Source organism: Dendronephthya gigantea, unplaced genomic scaffold (assembly GCF_004324835.1).
Source record: "Dendronephthya gigantea isolate DGI-Jeju-01 unplaced genomic scaffold, DenGig_1.0 000872F, whole genome shotgun sequence".
In the NCBI taxonomy this organism is placed as follows: Eukaryota; Metazoa; Cnidaria; class Anthozoa; order Malacalcyonacea; family Nephtheidae; genus Dendronephthya; species Dendronephthya gigantea.
Window position 1 is genome coordinate 5,043 of NW_021163882.1, and position 7,631 is coordinate 12,673.

A 7,631-nucleotide genomic window follows, 5' to 3' on the forward strand; every position below is an offset into this window, starting at 1 on the left:
AGCGCCTTGAGATTGTTTCGGAAAGCTGGTTAAATTTCGATGTAACTTGCAAACATGTAATGTTTCATTGCAATTGCGAGTTGAAAATAAGGGTCATTGGACGGAAGAACGGGACAAGTATCGTAGTTTTCAACATACCTTTTATAAGGGCGGAGACATTGATCTTCCATCCACGGTCGGTTTTATCATTTTTTCTGCTTTTTCTATCATTTCTTTATCCTACAAAAGACAAAAAAAAACTTGTTAAATCGTGGATCAATCTAACACTTTTAAAAGCTTTCTCTCTTAACTGAACTAATTTTTTTATACCGTATAGTTCTATCAGTTCTAAATTGTCCTTCATGGAGGTCCAGTAGGGGTCATCCCGTATTGTTGCAGTGTTACTACAGGAGGAAACCTGAACTAAACTGACTTTATTTATGCTGGATAGCTGTATCAGTTCTAAACTTCAACCAAACTAATTCTAACAATTCGAAAAAGCTGGGACTTCAGACGAAAAAGGTCAGCCGATTTTAAAAATCTTAGATGCGGGGTGTTATAAGGCGGTTAGTAATTTCATCATCACCTTCATCCAAGGATGTTCCAGAGCTTCTGAAACCGTGACATTTTCTGTGACCAACAGTAAGCAGTTTTGTTATAAGATCCTTAGCTTCACTGCTAACATTCTTCCAGAGGTTGTTCGGAAATTTATACGACCCTTCTTTGACTTGTTTCTCCAATGGGTTGTTTGCCTGCTTTGAAAATAAAGAAGATCCGGAAAGTCTAAAAGACGTTAACTTTTCATTGACGTACTCCAATTTTGAAATGAGGTTAAGCTACCTCCAGCTTCATTACAAATCGTGTTCACTACGTGAATTTGAGTAAACTGAAGTATATGGCATACCAAACATATAGTATAACTCCCAGGCTCCAGCTGTCACATGATTTCTTGTAGGATCGTTCTTCAGGCTACGGGATTAACATTTTGGTAGCGAGGTAACTTGGTGTACCACAGAGTGTTTCCATATAGGAATTCTGATCTAAAAAATTAATTGTTATCATTGAGATCTGTAACAATGAGAAATAACTGAACCTAAAACGTTTGCAGAATGCGCTCTGCTTTCGTAAAACGAAATCAGGGACAAAACTCGGAATTGAGATTATAGTGACTTCCAGGATTTGCTGGCAATGGTCACATCGAATGGTTTCTTCAAAGACAATTTAAAGGGCAATTAAAACACAAGTTCAATACACAACCGACACAAACCTTTATAAGCGTTTCATCATACGAGGAACACAATAAAACATTTTCTGGCTAAAGAAGAAAAAGTTAAATTATGGTCGTTAAAGTTTAGGATATAAAGACAGTAGTGATAAATAAATTAGGGCGTTGCTTACCTTCCAATCCCTGTTAGTGATGCCATTTTCATGTAAATGCTAAAAATACGAAACAGTATGAATAAAGTTAGTTTAGTTCAGGCTCCTGCAGTAACACTGGATCAATAACAGATGATCCTTAGCTTAATGTCATTAAAAGCTCCAATCTCTTCGTGATATTTTCCATAAACTTTAGTCATCGCCTGTGAATGAAATATTCCAATTTGTTTAATTCATTCTTCGAAGGCTACACATGGCTACATTCCCGCTAAACGACATCCTCACCTGAAGGCACATTGCTTTCATAGTTGGTTTAGTTGTCAATAGGAATCAGTGATACAGATCGTTAGACAACTCGAGCCTGAAAACAAAATAAAAAGTCGATCGAATCTTGAATGGTTTCATCCATGATTCTATACTTCTCTACTACATTCTGCAGGACAAATAACATTGCGTGAACTGTGCAGCAATATAGAGAATAGGGGGAAGCCAGACAGAAAAGCACATGGAAAGTAGTTTGAATATTTGCAAACCCTGATAGATAAATGTCGTGGACTCACACATTTGTTATCGGCGTCTCCTCGTCGTTTTGTTCCAACAAGACTCTCAAATAATAGTCTCCTGATAGCAGAGATACGTTACTGAGTTTGATTCCTATCGAGGAATAAGGGGGGGACGCTTTATGAAGAACTGTTAAAAAGCTAGAGCAGTTAGGCTTATCACTAACCTATTTCAGTTCATCAGCTAAACATTCATACAGGACTTCAAACTAAAGGTGATTCCAAAAGACAACGTAGTTTCCACTCAGATCTTTTTCCATTGCAAATGCGTGCAAATCAGATTCGAGTGCCCCAGAAGTTCCTCTCGCGTCTGTCACATTGAAAACATAAGAAATTGTTTCATACTCTTTTACGAGAACAGTTTAGAGAAAGAGGTCAGGACTATTGAATTTGTCTTGTTATACTCATAGCGACAGGAAATCCTCCATTACATTTCCATTTCCTATATTTTCAACGGAAACTAACCTTAACTTCGAGACTCACTTTGTAATTCCAAATCAGGTTGTACGCTGTCAGATCTTGACTGAATATGTAAAAAAGATCCGCTTAAATATCATTGCTTTTTCATCTTTCAAACGACTAGAACATTTTCCCATTTTCTTAATATGAACACTTACTTTTAATAAAAAAACTGGATTTAAATTCTCACATTTTTCCTGGATTTGAATCCTATTTTTGTCCTCCAATGCGAGAGATATCCTTCAAGTTGATTCCTCAACGTTCCCCTCGTTTTTCCAGAGCTCTAAGACACAAGTATAGCACGTGAAATAACAGGCTTATACGTACATGCAAGCATGCATTATGAAATTTTGGAACACGATTGTTGATTTAAAACGTACTTCTGCAAGCTTTACATTGTCACGACAAAATTGTTTCTTTACAAAAAGGTTTTACACTTCTGAATGAATTACCATTTAATTATTTCCTCAGTGGGCAGTTGGCACAGTTTAAGGATGAATGATGGAGTTTAGTTACCAAAGCAGTTGATACCACTTAGTCATGAATACGATTGGTTAGTCAGAATCACCTCAATGGGTTTATGTAAATAATGGCCCTCGCAAGAAAGTTTTCAAAGATTTCTTACTTCGTCAGGGCTTTCAAGGTAATAGAGCAAACCAGCAGGCTGTGAAAATCGTATTCAAATTTATTACATAATTTTTATGAACCAAAAATTATGAACAGGAAATCTCGCATTTAAACTTTCTTGTATATTTTAGACATTAAAAACTATAACTACTTTAATAGGAACATTATTCTCGCAAGTAATGCCATTGCTGTTGGATGATGCTATGCCAACAATAATGATTATAAATTACTTATGGAGTATGCTTGTTAGTCTCAATTGAACTATTTACAGATGGCTAGTATATAGAGGATTATAAAATCACAAGTTTTAAGATGAATCTGAGAATGTTGCTAAAATACAACTCAGGTCCTGCGGATGGAATAGAGGCTATACCTCTGCAACAATTTGTTAATTTATCACACTAATTCGCACCTGTTCAATAGCGAACGTCTATCAGTGCTTTGCGTAAACATGGCCATGCGTAAGCGTTTTGGTAGAGCGCCCTCGGCAAGCGCCAGAACTTGTATTTTTGCCGCGGTTTCTTCATCAGCTTCCTAAAGTGAAGTTCTAACTAAATATTAACAGATGATTTTAGGCACTTCAAACGATGCAGGAATATTCTTGAGGTTTTCGAGTGGTATTATTGGATCCTGTTAACATTCAGATTTCAAAGTTGGCTGAGTTTATGTGGATTGCAAGTTAAAGGGGTAACACTAATGACAGTGACAGATTTGGCAACATATTACCAGGAAATTCATCGTTAAAGTGTTGGCGCTTTCCTTTATACGGAAAAAACGGCCAGACCGGTCCTATTGTTGATCTCGGTACAGACAGATTACTGGTATTTTAGAGTGTTTCAAGAACTCTGCGTTCAAGTATATCGTTACTTGCATCTGTCTAGCTCGGAAATTTCGCATCTATATTCTTAACGAAATACTCTATTTTAAATTTAAATATGACCGGTCTGACCATTTTGGCCGCTTAAAGGAAAGCCCTCTCTTTACCTCCATCAGAGCACACAGCATGTCGACAGCGGCGTGAGTCGCGGCTTCATTATTCCTCTTCAAAACTTTCACAGTTTTCACACCAACCTTCTCATAGAAGCTGTAAAAACAAAACAGAAACACGGTCTAGAGAAAGTGAGCTGGTTGAGTAAACAGCGTGTGTTATGGTTAAAGATAAACGTTTCTCACCTAGTGAGCGTTGTGAAACCTGCTTTGGATCCAACCTAATGTCTCAAAGCGTGAAACAGTGCTTCGAGATCTTTATCTGATATTTTGTTTTGGTCTCCTGCAAATAAACGAGACATTTTAACTATTTTATGTATATAATGAACACCTGTGAAGGTAATAGCAGTCAGAATATGTATATTTTAGGGTTGAACACTAAATATATTTATTGGCAAAGATATACCTTCGTGAGCAATGAGCATTGTGATGGCATTAATGATAAGTCTTTCTTTATTCTCCGGGAAAAGTCCTTACAAAATATTTAAAATCGTTTGAAATATATATTGGAGTTTAAAAGACTTAATATTCCAGCCGTACTTCTGGCGAGAAAATTTCAAATCTACCATTTCATGGATTCGGACCCAGTCAACTCAGCAACCAGAGTTACCGCAGCGTTTCTCCGCGCTTGCGCGCTAGCGATTTTTTTGGACTGTTTTTGTGCACCGCGACTAACTGGACGGCTAAAAACAGATAAATACCGAGGTTGGCAGCAATATTTAAACGAAAAATCATCCGCGCATGCGCGCTAACGATTTTTTTTCTGTTTTTGTGCACCGCGACCAACGGGACGGCCAAAAACAGATAAATACCGAGGTTGGCAGCAATATTTCGACGAAAAATCGTCTGCGCATGCGCGCTAACAATTTTTTTTTTTGTTTTTTTGCACCGCGACCAATGGGACGGCCAAAAACAGATAAATACTGAGGTTGGCAGCAATATTTCGACGAAAAATCGTCCGCGCATGCGCGCTAACGATTTTTTTTTACTGTTTTTGTGCACTGCGACCAACGGGACGGCCAAAAAAAGATAAATACCGAGGTTGGCAGCAATATTTCGACGAAAAATCGTCCGCGCATGCGCGCTAACAATTGCTATGGATGACCTATGGGGGCCAATGGATAGCTATGGAGAGCTATGGAGGCCTTTGGATGGCTATGGAGTGCCTATGGAGGCCTATGGATGGCTATGGAGGCCTATGGATTGTTATGGAGGCCTATGGAGGCCTATGGATAGCTATGGATAGCTATGGAGGCCTATGGAGGCCTATGCATAGCTATGGATGGTTATGGATGGCCTATGGAGGCCTATGGATGGCTATGGAGGGCTATGGAGGCCTAAGGATGACTATGGAGGCCTATGGATATCTATGGACGGCTATGGAGGCCTATGGATGGCTATGGATGGGTATTGTGGCCTATGAAAGGCTATGGATGACCTATGGGGGCAAATGGATAGCTATGGAGAGCTATGGAGTCCTTTGGATGGCTATGGAGTGCCTATGGAAGCCTATGGATGGTTATTGAGGCCTATGGATTGCTATGGAGGCCTATGGATGGCTATGGACGGCTGTTGAGGCCTATGAAAGGCTATGGATGACCTATGGGGGCCAATGGATAGCTATGGAGAGCTATGGAGTCCTTTGGATGGCTATGGAGTGCCTATGGAGGCCTATGGATGGCTATGGAGGCCTATGGATTGTTATGAAGGCCTATGGAGGCCTATCGGTAGCTATGGATAGCTATGGAGGCCTATGGAGGACTATGCATAGCTATGGATGGCTATGGATGGCCTATGGAGGCCTATGGATGGCTATGGAGGGCTATGGAGGCCTATGGATGACTATGGAGGCCTATGGATATCTATGGACGGCTATGGAGGCCTATGGATGGCTATGGATGGCTATTGTGGCCTATGAAAGGCTATGGATGACCTATGGGGGCAAATGGATAGCTATGGAGAGCTATGGAGTCCTTTGGATGGCTATGGAGTGCCTATGGAAGCCTATGGATGGCCATTGAGGCCTATGGATTGCTATGGAGGCCTATGGATGGCTATGGACGGCTGTTGAGGCCTATGAAAGGCTATGGATGACCTATGGGGGCCAATGTATAGCTATGGAGAGCTATGGAGGCCTTTGGATGGCTATGGAGTGCCTATGGAGGCCTATGCATGGCTATGGAGGCCTATGGATTGTTATGAAGGCCTATGGAGGCCTATCGGTAGCTATGGATAGCTATGGAGGCCTATGGAGGCCTATGCATAGCTATGGATGGCTATGGATAACCTATGGAGGCCTATGGATGGCTATGGAGGGCTATGGAGGCCTATGGATGACTATGGAGGCCTATGGATATCTATGGACAGCTATGGAGGCTTATGGATATCTATGGATGGCTATTGTGGCCTATGAAAGGCTATGGATGACCTATGGGGGCAAATGGATAGCTATGGAGAGCTATGGAGTCCTTTGGATTGCTATGGAGTGCCTATGAAAGCCTATGGATGGCCATTGAGGCCTATGGATGGCCATTGAGGCCTATGGATAGATATGGAGACCTATGGAGGCCTATGGAGAGCTATGGATAGCTATGGAGGCCTATGCAAGCCTATGGATTGCTTTGAAGGCCTATGGAGGCCTTTTGGTGGCTATGGATAGCTATGGATTGCCTTTGGAGGCCAATAGATGGCTATGGATGCCTATGGAGGCCTATGGATTGCTATGAAGACCTATGGATAACTATGGAGGCCTATGGAGGCCTTTGGATGGCTATGGGTAGCTATGGAGGCCTATGGAGGCATATGGATTGCTATGAAGACCTATGGAGGCCTATCGGTTGCTATGGATAGCTATGGGGGCCTATGGAGTCCTATGGATAGCTATGGATGGCTATGGATGGCCTCTGGAGGCCTATGGATAGCTATGGACGGCTATGGGGGCCTATGAATGGCTATGGAGAGCTATGGAGGCCTATGGATGGCTTTGGATGGCCTATGGAGGCCTATGGATCGCTATCGAGGCCTATGGATGGCTATGGACGCCTATTGAGGTCTATTGATGGCAATGGAAGTCTATGGATAGCCTATGGAGGCCTATGGAGGTCTATGGATAGCTATGGATGGCTATGATTGGCCTATGGAGGCATATGGATAGCTATGGAAGACTATGGAGGCCTATGGATTGTTATGGATGGCTATGGTGGGCTATGGAAGGCTATGGATGACCTATGGGGGCCTATGGATGGCTATGTATGGCCTATGGAGTCCTATGGATGGCTGTGGATGGCCTATGGAGGCCTATGGATAGCTATGGAGACCTATGAAGGCCTATGGATGGCTATTTAGGCCTATGGTGGCCTATGGATGACTATGGATGGCCTATGGAGGTCTATGGAAGCCTATGGATGGCTATGGATGGCTATGGATGGCCTAGGGATCGCTATTGTGGCCTATGGAGGTTTATGGAGAGTTGTGGTTTACTATGGAGGCCTATGGAAGGCTATGGATGGCCTATTGAGACCTATGGATAGCTATAGAGCGTACTGGAGGCCTATGGATTATTATGGTTGGCCTATGGAGGCCTATGGATGGCTATGGAGGCCTATGGATAGCTATGGAGCCCTATGGAGGCCTATGGAGGGC

At 41.9% G+C, this 7,631-nt stretch overlaps 1 long non-coding RNA gene across 1 annotated transcript; it reads right to left on the reverse strand.

The window, feature by feature from the left end:
- Nucleotides 1-1,515: 1,515 nt before the first annotated feature.
- On the reverse strand, nt 1,516-1,956 carry LOC114544616. Its single transcript, XR_003690478.1, has 3 exons — nt 1,917-1,956; nt 1,642-1,717; nt 1,516-1,559 (listed from the first exon to the last, which is right to left on the reverse strand). It is a non-coding gene; the product is annotated as an uncharacterized LOC114544616 (long non-coding RNA).
- Between the last annotated feature and the right edge of the window lie 5,675 nt (nt 1,957-7,631).